The sequence below is a fragment of the Taurulus bubalis genome, assembly GCF_910589615.1.
Source record: "Taurulus bubalis genome assembly, chromosome: 12".
NCBI lineage: Eukaryota > Metazoa > Chordata > Actinopteri > Perciformes > Cottidae > Taurulus > Taurulus bubalis.
The window spans coordinates 16,010,433-16,027,234 of NC_136600.1; positions in this window are offsets into that span (position 1 = coordinate 16,010,433).

Here is a 16,802-nt window from a genome sequence, read left to right on the forward strand (position 1 = left end):
GATGACAACTTCTTGCTAATGAAATTAACATTTTACTGATTATTTAACAGAGGACAATGCATCATTCGTGCTGTCCTCAACCACACAAGTATTACATAGCAGGTTTTTTTGTCCAAATTGTTTGAGAAATATGTGTAAATGATATCTGCTTCAGGTCCAAGTCCCACTTTTTTTAAATTACAAACCATCACAACACATTTCACAGGAGCTATTTTCTATAAATCATGACAAGAGTGAATTTGTGTGTAATGACCGTTTTCTTCTGCATAACCTTCTATTATCGTGAACAAATAAACCAGCAATTTCTTTTTGCTATAAGTTTGATCAATCACAACTTTCTTTGATGCACATATTATTGAAAACAGGCGGAGTTTATCCGGCTCTAGGTTTTTTTGATGTCATCAGCTAAACAAACAGAATGTATGCTAGCCTTTTATGTTAGATTAAATGTAATAACACACGATTGTTCACCAAAAGTGTACTGCAGATAGAAATGTTAAATAAAAGACTATGGAAGAAGTTCTGCAAATGTATTTGACGACCCTTATAAAATCTCCTGCAACCCACCTGCGGGTCCTGATCCACTCTTTGGGAATGACTGCTCCAGAGTCTATAGAGCTGAGCCGAGTATATACGTACAGTATATATTAATGACCGGCTACAGAGAGAAGCGATACCTGTAGATATCATGATGAGTGCTATTATTACACTGTCAGGGAAACTGCTGCTCGGCAGGAGCCACAGTGAAACATTAAAATATAGAATAGATTCACTAGACCAAGGCTGACAATAGTGTTACCTGAATGTTTTTTTTACAATTCTTCACACAAAAGCAATTATATAGAATTGGACAGGAATGGATGGAGTACAAGACTGCTTGCAGGACGCTTCAGTTTTTACATCTGTAAGAAAAGACATTGCCCTTCTACTGTGGCAGCACTTACTAAATATGTGGTTTCCAAACGTCTTCACAAAAAGGTTCACCAAACAGATGCACTCCACTATAGTTTACAATTGTTTATACTGTTGACTAACGATAATGAAACTGCTGATCACAGCAGTCACTCCTATAATATCCCCTCACTATCCTATCTCAAAATAAAATAACAAGGAAATTAAACCAGTTTTCCTTATTTTGCGGCTTAACTCCCACACGCATCCTCGGGGGTCTGCACACAGGTTTGATCAGTGATTGCAGGATGACATCCCCCGCTGAGTCTCCATTTTCCAGCTTCGCCTGCTCAGTAACTGATTAGATTAAAAGGTGCGCTCTTTCACTATGAAACTTTCAGATACATGGGCTGACACCATTGGACAGATAAATATGGTTATTACCCATGAGGCTGTCAAAGATGTGCAAGTAAACAGTGTAGTAAAATACACCTCAATTTTGAGCTAAGTGCTTTGCAAAGTTGTGTGTTTGTCAGACTGTTAATATTATACAAAGTTTAGCAGTCAAACTATTGACTCTCTGTCTGGGATAATTATAAAAAATTGCTCTGATCTGTATAATTGAATAAATAATGTTACGGCTGCCTACAAACTGGCTTCCCCTGTTGGTGTAATGAAGGTTGCATTTCATTGAATACAACAAGTGAATGAGATAAGCTGGACCGCAGCTGAAGTTAAAAAACAGGATGAGCACAGTGACATGAGCAAACCCTCTGGTAAGAATCAAGAAATTGACATAGAAATAATGAGCAGTCGTGCCACCATGAAAACAACACGCAACACTACCCAGTATGCCTTTCGCCAGCCTCGCCACATTCTCTCGGGGACACGTCCTGACATGACCTCAAATCAAGCCTTTCAGCTTTTGTCGCGACACTTACACACTCGCACAAACTAGCGGTGGAACCTTATAGCTGTGACTTTCTGAGCCTGCGCTAGCTGGCTGATTAGGACAAGCCGGGTCAGGACTGAGCCTCAGACTGTATTACAACTACACTGATAGAATAATGACCTTTTCTACTGATGCTAATGCAAAAGAGTGTCACTGCTTCCTTTAGTGTTGCCCTGGATGTATCTCCTGGGTGTATCTAGTGAAGCACTAAATAACTAGAAACAGTAACAGGACACATATACAAACAATCACACTTCCACTGGGTTCACACATATTATACACATTTCTTTTATCTTCTTGCAATCCAATCTTAATGACTCCATTAACCGAGAGGCCATTAGCAGCATTCACTTTATGGCCATCCAAACTGCCCAGCCGGGAGCACATTATGGAAGGGGCATGTGTGTCCTAATGTCCATTTGTTGTCATCCTCCTCGCTCACACACTCACACACACACACACACACACACACACACACACACACACACACACACACACACAATCACTCGCTCACTCACTCACTCAATCTATCCCCCCAAGGCCAGCAAGCCTTAAGCAAGCAGGAGTGGACAAACGATAAGCAAGCAGGGCCATCTTTTGTGCTCCATTAGGCAATGAGGAGCAAAGGTTTAGTGCAGGCTGCAGTGCCTCGCGCTGGTGGTCAAGCGGCAGAGGATTGAAAGCAGAGGAAACTGAAGTGCTGCTCAGTGTTAGACGAGATCTCGTATCCCAAATTAGCCCTGCTCGCTTTGGAGCAGAGGCTGTCTGAGACACTTCAGAGGTGAACTACTACGCAAGAGGCAGCATGGGGCATGATAGCAGATGCCAGTCACAGAAAATTATGGATTCAGCGTTGATCACAGTCTAACAATGATCTTTTCCCGCAATAACACCATAAATATACACATACCTGTTGGAGAAGTGTTCCCTGCTACATTACAGCTCAGTTAAAGAAATTACAGCTTCTGATCACCTTTAATGAAAGAACAGCTGTTGCCACCACAGAACTGCAAAATGATTAATGATGCAGACAAAGAAGAAATGTGTTTTTGCCTTAACAGTAAGTAGTGAATCATCAAGGAATGCTACTGTGAATTGGAAACAGCAAATACAAATCTGCACAATGCAATTAGAAAATCCAACCCTGAGGGATGATGGGACCATTGATCTGAAAGGACCTAACTGGTAACAAACAGGAGCGTTGGGAAGCTCTGAAACCCAACGTGAAAGATTACCGTGTGCATCTCTGCTAGGATTTAGATCAAGTCGAGTGAAATGATTGGAGCGTACTTTACCAACATAGTATACTGCTGCTGTGAAAAGCACTTAAAAAGGGGAGACGAATGACAGGAACTCAGAACTGATCATTTGGCTCATCGTGTCCATATTGCCCTTTCTGTTTCTGCATGTCTGGACACACTGAGCAGAGTGCATGTAATTCAACATGGATGCTTTTTGACTGGAGCTGTACTGGTTCTGCTGAATGACTCATACGGTTACTTTGTGACTGTGGGGCTCAGCTGGGGAGGGTCTGGGGTCAAAGTTCATTTGATGTCACTGAAGCAAATACACTCCATGACATGGACATGAAAGCTCCACTAGATGACAAATGTGCTGCACAGGAACAGAAACTGAAATGAATGGTTGCCAACTTGCAGTGGTTTGAGGCTGTTTTAAGCTGCATGTTTGTGCCGTGTGTCATATTTCATTGATTTTGTTTTGTGCCCTCCGCTCTGGTTTGTTATTTGTGACTCTGGTACTATAACATCACATGCTAAATGCATCTTTTCTATTTCTTGCTTCCAGCTAATCTTAAGCTCTGCAGGCAAATGGTTGCTCCTGCTGAGAGCAGAGTGGAGATATTGTTTATTTCGTAGGAGGGGGTTTGAGACCAGCCCAACTCCGATTTTAGCTCGCTACTCCGGGAGCAGTGGGTTTCAGGCGGCTGTACTTTACTTCCGCTGAGCAGAACTGGACAGCGGTTTCTGCTGCCTGCTTGTTTTTCCATTCTCCAGAGGGGTGTGAGACCATTTATCAGCTACCAGAAGAACACATATCGATGTGCAACACAGCCTGGGAATTCAGCTTTTATTACTCTTTAAACTGCAAGGTCAACTTGGCAGGAATCTGTGTCAAAGCTGTCAAGCGTGGAAACATGAAACAAATAGCCCACGCAGAGGATGAGGTGTAAAACACCGAGATAAGGGGCAGACGTCTCACCGTGAGAGCCTTTGGTTTATGTTTACACATCCAGAATCAGGTAATAAACTGTAAGGTTCCTCTGTTGTTGTTTTTTTTGTCCCTTTTGTAACTGACATTAACGGGAGGAATATAAGGCGAGTCAAAATTGATGTCACATTAATAAACATAATGACAACATACGTCAATTTAGGGAGAAACATTATATTTTTGCCTCAGCGCCACTTTGTTTATGGCCACTTGTCATATTCAAAGTCACGCCATGTCTTTCCACTTTCCCTCAGTGGCGGGGGAGAACACTTGTTGTGAAGCATTGGCCCTTGTGACAGTGTAATGTAGTCAGTAGTGTCACGCCTTTGATGCCATCATATGCCAGTCCTCCTCTCTTCTCTGGGTTTTCTGACAGTGACAAAGAGGATCGGCAGCAGTGTGTTATCAGCGTGCAGCTGCAGTAATCGTATTATTTAGTAATCTTAATACTGAGAGGCTGACCAACAGTGTGAACAAAGCGGGGTCTTGCTAAGCCCATCAGAGTGCTCCCCTGGAGCAGAGGTCTTTTCCTGCTTCGCGGTCCCTCTAGACCCACACCCTCCCTTCTCCCTCTGTTTCTCACCTCCTCTATGTGTCCTCCTCTCTGTTGCTTTCTGTCTCACCCTCTCCTCTCTCTCTCTCTCATCCCCCTTCTGTTCTCGCTCTTCAATATCCAGCATGTTTCTCATTCTCCCTCTCTCCTGTTTTTTTCCTTCATTTTTTTTTCTCTACCCTCACAATCTTTCTGTCTCTGTAACGCTCTGAGCTGGGAGTTTGTGTAATGGTGTTATTCACAGTTCATTGGTCTGTTTGAAGGGACTATCTTGATTGAGCGTCTCCCGGTGCAGGGCCTGGTGACTGTGGGAGTGTATAAAGATGTGGATGTGTCCACGGAGATAGATGGGCTTAGTAATATGCAGGACATTGCAGAGGCTGGGTATACGGTTTCATCCAAGGCAACACAAAAGGAGATAAAAGGAGGCTGAAATTATATGCAGCCGGGATGTAATGCTCAGGGCATTAGATGTGAAATGGAGGCAACAAAGACCTAGTCAGGAAATCACAGTCATTCCCATTAGCTGGTTCACCCTCTTCAGTTGTAGCCCCTTTCCATCTCACCCTAATGAATGCAAGTACACTGACACAGAACCCAAAACTGCTCTGAAAAGCAAAAATACTCACCACTAATTAGTTCAAATTAACCTCAGGACCAATATGTAGGCATGCACACACACACACACACACACACACACACACGCACACACACACACACACACACACACACACACACACACACACACACAGATCCACACATACCGGGAAAGGCCCCTCCTTCTCTTTCTGACACCCTTCTGATGCTGTTGTAAGCTTGGCTGTAAGATCAAAATCTATTTATTTGCCCCCCCCCCCCCACACACACACACACACACACACACACACACACACACACACACACACACACACACACGCTCAAATTGCCTGGAGCATAGGAAGCACAGAAAAGCAAATCCGCTGTGAAGACACCATAAAACCAACACTGCAGAAAGACGGACCACGTCCGTGTTTCTGCATACATGAGCAAAATACACGGTAATGACATGCAGGGTACATCTGAACACACACACATAAAGAGAGAGAGAGTCCTACTTACAGAATGAATCAGACGGTATCAGAAGCGCTGTGCCATATTATCGCTGTAGTAGTGAGTCAACACAGGCATGGAGATCTGAGACCACAGGGGGGGGGGCACCATGGGGGAGTCCGAGGGGTTCACACTGTGTCATATGGGGGGTGAGGACACAGAGAGGGAACCTGGAGGAGTCCAGTGTTTATACTCGGATGGAGAAAATAATCCCTTTAGAGCAAGGCAAGAAAAATCAACAATTGCTGAAAGGAGAGGTTCAATTCTGTGCACAAAGAAGACGAGGGATTGATTGGTCCGCAGCTTTTCCTTTCCCGATCTCTAACTTTAAGAAAAAAAGTGAAAAATACAACAACAGCCCATCCCCGAAGAGGGGGGAAATTAGTCACTTAAAATGGGTCCCCCACCTTTCCTTTTATGCTGTCTGTGTTTTGCTTTCTTCTGTCTGCCCACCTCTTGTTTTTATCTGGATTGCAGAGGGCCTATGAGCAGAGGAACCACGGCATCAGAAAACCAATCACCTCACCAGACAACCAGAGAACATAAAGAAGTAAATGACAAGCAGATGAAGGGGAGGATTTCCAACACCTGCTCTCCCCCTCTGTTTCTCTGCCTGCCCCTGCCTGCCTCTCTCTCTCTCTCTCTCTCTCTCTCTCTCTCTCTCTATTACTCTCTCTCTCTCTCTCTCTCCCTCTCCCTCTGTATTTCCTTTCTCGTAACAGCGTCCTGACTTTTTAGTGCATGGGCTTGCCAAAGTACTGACTGAGGTGGATGCAGATGAGGTGAGATTCTCCAGAAGCTACGAGCACAGGGATGTTCCCCTTCTTACTTTCTGTCTCTGCTTTCTTTCCTTCACTCTGTCTCTTCCTCACACACTGCATAGAATGACAATGAATTGCAAGCTGTCCACTGTGTCGGCACTGGGTGTCTGCCTGGCTGTCTGCCTGACACTTGGAAAAGGCTGTGTACCCGTCTTCCTGTCTGTCTGTCTTCCTGTCTGTCTGTCTTACCAGCCTCAGAGCTTGTCTGTCAGTATAGCTGTCTGTTTACCAGGCCATCTTTCAGTCTGTTGTCCTGCCAAACACTAAGATACAGACCAGGCTGGTGGTGCAGGGGGGGCATAACCCGACTCTCCTGCTCAAGTGCCCCCCCTGGTGTAAATCCTGACCCTGCCCATCGCGCTAACTAGCCTCCAACACAGCCCAGAAAGAGACTCTGAGTCTCTGAGTCTTCTTCTTTCTCCTTCTACCTTTTTCCTTCTATGTCCTGCCTCTTTTCCCCCTTCTCTTCTCCTCAGTCTCCTTGCTCGTTATCTATTCTGGACGGTCTGTCCCTCCTCTCGCTCCGTCACAGAGGAAGGATGAAGAAGAATGGTGCTGCTTCATAATGTATTTCACCGCAATGTGTGAAAAAAATTGGGAAAAAGAAAAAATCGGAAAGTGCGGGATAAAAGGGAGGGTTTCTTTTTAAATTGTTCTTTGGAAAAAAAAAAAGAGAGAAAGAAATCCCTCCTCCCCCACAACAAATCAGAATAGAGACCCTCTCGAGGGGGGATTTTCAATTACTCGCTTTTGCCCACAAGCCAATCTGTAAAAGTGGCCCAGCTCTGAGGGGTGCGCGAAAATGTTGTAATCTTGAGAGGATATCCAGGCGATAAATCCAGATTTGTCTGAAAACTTCATACCTTTGCTCAAGCATCACTGCAGCCTATTTCATTTCAGATGAAGTCCAATGATGAAGCTTACTCGTATGCTCAACAGGTTGATTGGTTTGTTGTAGGCCAACTCCTCCGAGGCCCGTCACCCGCTGCGTTCCTCTACTTCTACTTGTAGACAGCTTCTGGTTTCTCAGTCTAGCTTGACCAGCCTCAACCCTGCAGGTTCAGTCCTCGCTGGGATGGTTCGAGCTGATGGCTGGAGATGGTGGAGGCGGCTAGGTGTGGAAAGCTAGTCGCTGGAGGGTGTATGTTGGTTTCCATGCTGCCCATTTGGTGTCCATCCCTGCAAGGCTTCAGATCTGGAAGGAGAGGAAGAGGAGAGGCAAAGTAGAGGGGTGAGAGAGGGAGAGTGCATGAAAGGTTAGTATGGTGACATTTGTGTCACTCTGCCTTATCACGTACGTCATTCTCCTCCTCGTCACACTCCACCCTGCCTGTCGTCCTGCTGTCTATTCTGTCCTTGTCACTCTTCCTCCGACTTTGCTGCTTGTTTGCTCCTTCCTCCTCTCCACTCACTCTATGATTTGATCCTTTTACTCTCTCCCAAACAAGCCCCATCTTCAAAACACTCTCCTCTGTCAGGTCTCTTTTCTTTCCCCTATATCCAATCATATATCTACACCTCGCCTGCTTTCATTATATTATTTCTCCGGTGTTATTCTATAATTCCAGTATGGCAATCCATCACACTCCACAGTATCCAAGATGCATGTGATGTGATGAAGAGGCCGGGGAGGGGCCTCTGACTGGTAAATGTGCCTGAGGCAGTCCAGGCTCAAAGTCGGTGCAGGTACAAGAAGTCACACTTGATGGGTGTAGACAGCCTGGCAGAGGCTGTCATTTTAATTTGAAATTCAAACTAGCATACGAACTTGGGAAAACATAAAATATTTGATCTGTTCAGAATTAGAATTTGAAATACTCCGGCTCAGAAGTGCAATAGGATGTGCGTTGTAATCCGGTGGGGTCGTTCCTAAAACAAACTGTCCCTCTGATCCGCTGCATGCCCTGCTGCCCTCCGTGAACTGTCTTTGCTCTCTGTGCTGAAGTAAAACGGAAATGAGCGACATGAGAGCAGAGCTGAATGGATAATCACAACACCATCTTAAAGGTAATTGGAGGAAGCGTTTCGAATTCAACACCATAGATAGAGAAATGGTGAAAAAATGATGTGGGTGTTTGCAACTTTGTTCCACGCCAGCTTGTCACTGAAAGGAGGACGAATGAATGAAACTGTTAATTCATTCTAAATGACATGTCAGTTAGAATTTGTGCAACCTGAAAATGTGACAGCCCTTGTATAGACTGGCATCACTTTGTTTCTTAAACTAATAGGAAGGTGGTAATAGTCAGCTGATGTTTCTGTATTGGATACGATACAGGCATCATGGTTTGATGCTGTGAACAGAGTTGGATTTGTTCTGGGTAAAACTGTTCTTTTGAGTTATTTTCATACTATTTCTTTTAGGTTTCAGGGCAAATGCAAATATTAGAATCTATTATATTTGTCATCGTGAATTGTTCCAGAAATGTTTTTCTACATACTGTATAAATAAACAGAAAGAAAAGGATGGAAAGATGGAAAATTACCTCATTAAGAAAAGGTGCAAGTGTTCAATGTTTTTACACAAACATATAAGATTTGGAAATAACACAGACTAAGATTTTCAGACAGCATTTGAGACCTCTGTCATAACGTTGGAATGTGATTGCGCTCACTTGCATTTAATGTATGCAAATATAGATTAGTGCCTTTTTTTGAGAGTCTGACCAGATTTAGTTTACACTTTGATGAATTGTTCATCTCCATGACGCACGTTGTCACATTTGTGTACCTTTACATTGTGCCAAAACATACTAAGCTTTTCATCCCTCTCCATCCCTTCAGACTAACAATCCTCCAGGGAGACAGGTATGCACACAGAAACAACAAATGGCAACACTAATGTTGGTCTGAGCTTAGACTGACTGTCGAGTTTCTTTTTTTTTCTTCCTTTCCTCATAATTGTACCGCCTTTTGTTCAATGAAGATTGCCTGCATCTGAAAATAGCAGCAGTATAACAAACCCTAACAGGTAGTCTCGCTTCTGTTAACATGCAACAGTTTGCACCTGTTGCATAAAAGTATAGGTTTTAAAATCTAATCAAAAGGCTCACAGCTAAATACCTTCTTAATTCAAAACAGCACAGAGAAAGCATACAAGGTTTTAAACGTAAAGCAATGTATTGACATAATGGACTCTTTTAACAGAACAAAACAAAATCATTAAACAGCTTTAGTGACGTCTTCCTTTTTTCTAGCCTAGTGAGATGATGGTCGATTTAAAATGAAAAATGTGAGGCCATACAGTGTATCAGCTCCAATCAATAATGCTGTGTAGATAGATGTGACCCTCCTGTGGCACCCACATCCTCCAAGGACCATTTACCATGAGACCGTGTGTGTGTGTGTGTGTGTGTGTGTGTGTGTGTGTGTTCGCACACTGGTAAGTAGGGCTCAGTGTCTGTATGTGTGTGTGACACACATGTGAAAAATGTGGGTGGGTGTGAATTGGTGTGCAGAAGGTAGATCAGCAAGGAGTGCAAAGAGGAAAGTGTGTGTCAAGAGAGAGAGAGCGTGCTTGTGTGTGTGTGTGTGTGTGTGTGTGTGTGTGTGTGTGTGTGTGTGTGTGTGTGTGTGTGTGTGTGTGTGTGTGTGCGCGCGGGCATGTGCATGACACAGATGTCATGCCTGCAACAATTAATCACATTGATCCACTTCATAACCTTTTGTTCTACAGATCCCACACACTGAGGCTGAACACACACCTCTGCCCTCTCTGCATTGTGGCACAGATGCACACACATGAAACGCTATCAAAATGATTGACGCAGACGCAGAAATAGCAATCCTTTCACTCACACATACAAACACAGCCTCTGCATTCATTTCCTGTGTCAGGAAAGAGACTCAAACATCTTTGGTGTGTCTGAATTCAAACAGAATGTGGAGAGGAGCTTGAAGAGACTGAGAGAGGGTTGGAGGCGAGGAGGGGGGGGAGGGGAGACACAGCCAAAGAAGGGAGGAGAGAGGGCAGCGGAGAGGGAACGGGGGGAGAGAAGCAACAAATTGAAGTGAGCCATTCAAATTTCTTCCAATTTCATCAAACTGGAGAGGCCTGTTTGATGGGACACAGGTGGGGGAGTGGTAGGGTTAGTGGGTGCGAAACACGAGGGATCAGTGGTGAAAATGCTCTGAACAGAACTGTACACTGAAGACGAGGAAGCAGACAGAGAGCTACAAAAAAACAAGAAAATGAGAGGTGATAGAGAATGGAAAGAGGAAGATAAAAAAAAAAAAAACACTCACTCATTTCAGCGGGCTCTCAACAGGCGAGCACAATCCCCGCTCTGTGATCCCATCCTGGGGAAAGGCGCAGCGAGATCCTGGAGCTCCGTCCGCTGAATACCAATGGGGCTGCTAATATCAGCTCACTCGCACACACCAGCACTGTGGATGAAAAGGCACAAACACACAGAGTCAAGTCTGGGGTAGTTGTTTAAATCAGAGGGAGAGAAAAAAAAGCTGTTCAGTGATGCAAACGGCATATCACAATAGAAGAGACATTGCAGCACAACTGCATTTGCATTCCTTTCTTCATCTCTTATTTTATCTTTCTTCATAAAAAAATCAGTGCACAAGCTAGAGGCATCAATCCACACACACACATGCACGCGTGCACACACGGATATGTGCACCCTGTACAGGTACTTACTGAGCATATATTCAATTCCAGCGAGTCCCAAAGTCGACTCTATTCTTGCTCACAGCTTCCGAGGGTGTTCAGAGAGAAATGAGTTGTCCGCTATTTTTCCTTTCCCTCCTCGAGGGTTCCTCACAGCAGTATCTGATGCAAAGATCAAAGGATGTGAAGGCAGACTCTTCGTCCTGCCTTATTGTCTCCTCGTATGCAGTGTACATCCAGTTTTCCTGTATCCATTTGTTGATTCAGGTCCAATCCGTCTGCCTGCCCGAGGAATTCGCTGTGACTCCGCGACTCGCGACGGCCAACTGCATTCACTTAGTCACCCTCCCTTCTGCCTCTCTCCTCTCGCTCTCTCCTCTTGCTCAATAGTATGCCCATACCCCCTTGGCTTTCTCCAATCTAATCATCTCTCTCTCTCTCTCTCTCTCTCTCTCTCTCTCTCTCTCTCTCTCTCTCTCTCTCTCTCTCTCTCTCTCTCTCTCTCTCTCTCTCTCTCTCTCTCTCTCTCTCTCTCTCTCTCTCTCCCTCCACCCTCCACCCTCCACCCTCCCACTCTCTCACCTCCCTCCTCCTCCTTCTTCCCAGCACCCACTTCTTTACTCTCTCTCTCCTAGGTATTTTTTCTCAAAGATGAATATCACCACCTTCCCCCCCGCCCATCCTCTCTCTTCCCTCTGTCAGTCTCTGCGATAAGCATTTGAAAAAAAGAAAAAGGCAAAAAACTGGCCATGAAGGAAACACACACACACACACACACACACACACACACACACACACACACACACACACACACACACACACACACACACACACACACGCACACCAATAGAGAGTAATCATAGGGATGTGTTACACTCCTAGCCAGGGTAAACTACCCTGACAGAGTTTGACATGGCTACATGCTCAGGGTGACAAACACTATCACACCACCACGCCGCTGGCCTCACACCCCATGACACACATCACGCACTGACACACACACATTCATATCTACACACACAGCATAATCAGACGTAACCACACAATTGGGCTCACATAGTGGTGCACATATTGGCATAATGCCACTGATATGCACAAACACAAGCGGGGAAAGTCGAGGGACACACACACACACACACACATGAATCCTATCAGAGCATGAGGTTAGATCAAACATGTATGCAGACGTACACAGTGGTCCTAAGTAACTCCATATTTACTGAATTATTCAGCGGTATTAGCTACATTTACCTACATAAGTAGTTCCATTTTATGCTAATAAATACTGTTTTTCAGAGGGAAAATGTTGTCTTTACTCTACAACCTATATTTGACAGTAAAAGTAATTAAGATGTTGTTTTCTATTTGGTTTGTTTTGGGCATATTATGTCTGTATTGGACAGCTGACAGTCGAGAGATGACAAGAGATGATGGGAGAGAGAGGAGACATGCAACCGGCTGGACGAGAACCAGTGATGTTGCAGATTGCTATTTCAAATACAAACCATGTTATCCTTTAAATACAATGCATTTTTATAGATTTACTATTCAGCTGTACAGTTTATACAGAGTAAAGTTTAACTAATGATCTCCACTTAAATTGCTGTTTACGTACACGTTTATACTTTTATAATAGTAATGCAATACTCGTAGGCCCGTACTGCACAGTGAGGACATCTTACATAGTTGTACTTCTACTTCTACCTGAATATTCTATTTGAATACTTCTTCTACCACTGGGAAAACACAAAATAAATGTAAAAATTCTTTCTCCTCTCACTAGAGCCCTCTGACACTTCATGTGGATTGTGGGACTCCCTTGAATTGAGCCGACATCCTCCTCACTATTTATAATGTTCACTCATATAAGGCACAACTCCACAACAGCATGAGCCCACTGCAAGCAGACAGCAGTCTCCAGAGAAGCCACTCACACTATACGATGTCACTCCCTAACTCCCATATCCCGCTTCTGTCTCATCCCTCCTAACGATACCGGGACGTTGGCCTTATGATGCCTTTGTTCCTCTCCTGTATCCTAGTCGGTCCATGTAGCCTTTTCCATATAGATATTTTTCTTAACCTTGCAGCTCCAATGCTCGCTTAGCAAGTCATGTCCTCCAATATTAAACTCACCACAGTGTGTTGAATCATTGATTTTGTCACTCTGTGCATTAGGTGGCTGTTTAATTGCTAGTGACAACACTGTGTTGGCCTACAAGGATATTTGTAAGTTAAGATGTTAAAAGAGATGTTCAGTTACAAGATTACGGTTAGATCTTAAATTAACTAAATGACAACAAAATCTGTTATGTGTCCATTACTAATTAATCCACATTGCTCCAGTCCAACCAAAAATAAACAGTGACGTGATGTAAAGTTAGGGCCTATTTGTGTCTCCCATATTGACTAGTACCCTCTGATTTGAGCCTTTGGATACATCAACTCTGGTTCGTCCACTAAGCTGTCCCCTAATCAAACAGGGAAGCAAATATCGTATGTGACAATGCTGAGCTGTCTCCTCCACTCTGGTCTCAAACAGCCCCCCCACCCAATGCTTCATCGTGTTTTCACCTATTCACTTTGCATCTCGTAAAATAATGCGCATCTCAAGATGTCTTTGTCTCGTGGGCGGACAATGCTGGAACACCTATTACTCACTCATGCTTGAGCCTATTAGACTGCAGCCATGTCACGCCAGAGGTTCCCCTTAGGCTAGAGCTTCTCCTTTTTTTCGGTTTGTGTGTTTGTTTGTGTGGACATTTGGATATGACTGATTCTGCATTCTTGCAAATTTAAAATTATTTATTTGGCTCTTTGCACGGACCAGAGTGTGTGTGTGTGTGTGTGTGTGTGTGTGTGTGTGTGTGTGTGTGTGTGTGTTGCCTACACAGCTTACCCCTGGCTGTGACCCACAGCTGCAGTTTTTAGGAAGTCAGGAGGAGTCTCTATGTGCTGTCTCTCCCATTCCATCACACACACTGACACACGCCCCGCAGTCCCCGTGTGTGTTGTCTAATTTACCCCTCTCTTGGTTTTCCGCACGACGAGGTGACACTGAAACTGCTCTGTGTAATTGAGTGCCCATGTATTATACCTCAGACTTTTTTATGTTTAAACTATATAGTGGTAAAAACATGCAGAAACAATTTAGGAAATACAACTTAACGTTACTTGAGATTTAGGCCTCACTGCATCCACTGAAAGTCTGCTGTCACTCCATGTTTTAGTCTCCCTTCTTTCTAAATATGCATTTAACAGCTGTCTCTCTCCCATCTCCATCCCACACCACTTTGCTCTTGACAAATTGATGTGGAGCGCTTTTACATAACAACTACGTATCACGCACACATACACTCCAAACACCATCCACGGCACAAATGTAAACCGTACTCAACCATTACACTCCGCTGCAGGTGTTAAGAGCCCAGTGTTTACGATTGTGTTTACTTTTCTCTTTAACACAAATGTGGCTCCCGTGTTAACTATTGCTTGGAAAGCATGCAAAAGAGGGGAGGGAGAGGAGGACAGAGGGAGGGGGGAGAATTGACATTCTGCCCGAGCACTGCGCTGTGCTCGTGGAATAATGATTAGCTCCTCAGTATTCTAGTCACAAATACTTCACTATCAATGAGAGAGAGAGAGAGAGTGAGAGAGAGATAGAGAGAGAGAGCAAAAGAGAGAGAGAGAGAGAGAGAGAGAGAGAGAGAGAGAGAGAGAGAGAGAGAGAGAGGAAGGAAGAAAACATGAGGGAGGGGACAGAGAGGGAGGAGACAAGCAGCGGGGGGTGGGGAAAGTGAAGGGGAGAGAGGATGGAGCGCGAAAGAAGAGAGAAGAGAAGCACACAGGGAGATACAAGGTGAGCAAGGGAGCAAGGAAGGAAAAAAGTCAGGAGTAGTGCAGGACAGAATCGACGAGTATATAGTATGACATAAGCAGTGGACGTAGGTGCTAGTATGCTGCAGTATGCTCTCTCACACACACACACGCACACACGCACACACACACACACACACACGTACATATACACACACACGCACACACACACACACACACACACACACACACACACACACACACACACACACACACACACACACACAGGCTCGCTGCGTGTGTTAAATGTGCACATTAAAACAAATGCAACAGTCAGAGAATTTTGCAAGCTAAAAATGAAGCTAGTGCAGGCAGTGTACGCACACAAACACTCGTTTGCACCCTTGCAATGCAACAACACACACACACACACACACACACAGAAAAAGAGAGAGATAGGGGAGAGAGAGAGAGAAATACACCACTACATGTGTGTAGACTACTTTGTCAAAGTCACAGCAGGTACAGCCACTTCAGCAGAGAGAAAGACAGAGGCTATGTCGCAGGGGGAGAGAGGGAGAGACAGAAAGACAGAACAGGGAAGTGATGATTAAAAAGGAGAAAAGAAAATAAGAGAGGACAGAGACTGGAGAGGAAGCATGTACAAGCAATACATATGTAATCACAAAGCATAGTGAATGATAAATGTAAACCATTACTTAAATAGGTCAATCATACATTAATAACTATGATATGTTAATAGAGTCGGGAAGTCAGCTGTAGCCGACTGAGTAAGTCTGCTCACTTAGGCAAATACAAAGAACGACATCATGTTTTTGCACGCCCCCTAACTCAGACTTTATTTTTTAAGATGGATTATCATAAAGAAGTGAAATGTTTTTTAATTAAGATGGAATGTCTTGAGATGCCATATTATAATTTACTAATGTCACTTGCCTAGCAGAGCAAATGCTTTCAATCACTGTAATAGATAACATTAATATTAAATGGCATAAACAATAGATGGATCAAATGATTTTAGACAGCCAAAACAGTCTTAAATGTCTAGTAGTTCAGTCTACTAAAGTGCATCTACAACTTCATGATGTTGCACAAGGTATTGTATCTGTCTCTGGGCTGCATGTGTAAAAGAGAAAACAATAGTATAGTAGAGCCGCTTAGGTTATTTAGATGCATGATTTTGACTAACATATGTAATATACCCGAAGCAGAAGTCATCGTTGTCATTTGAGATTCTGAATGTACATCTTTGGTCGTGTATATAACCTAATAAAACATGTTTGTCTCTCATATTAAAACAGTATTATTTCTCTTGCAGGGACATATTGTCTAGCACTGCACACACAGTGCATTGACCTTAACGTGATTTATGATATTTTCCTTTAGCATTACCGCTATATGTGATTTTCACTGGTAAAATGTTTGACCTTTAATGGATGATAGTTTTGCTGCGATATGTATATTGTATCCCTCAGAAATACAGTATATTGCATCGTTACTTTAGTTCTTTGTTTCAGGGCTGGATGAAATCAGTTGCCTCTCTACCAGGCCTGACTGAGACATGATTTGCAGGAAACGCAAAGGGCAAAAATCAATCCATTGAAAATGGTCATACAGCACATGGAGACATTATAACACACATGTTCCTTTAAAGACAACACAGCAACACTGCAATAAAGAAAACAGCAAATCACATTTCAAATCATGTTACCTTGGAAACAAAGAAGGGACTTGCATCTCCAATTTGCCAAGATGTCAATAAAAATGACATAATTAAAACATGACTTCAATACTGCACGGACTTCATGG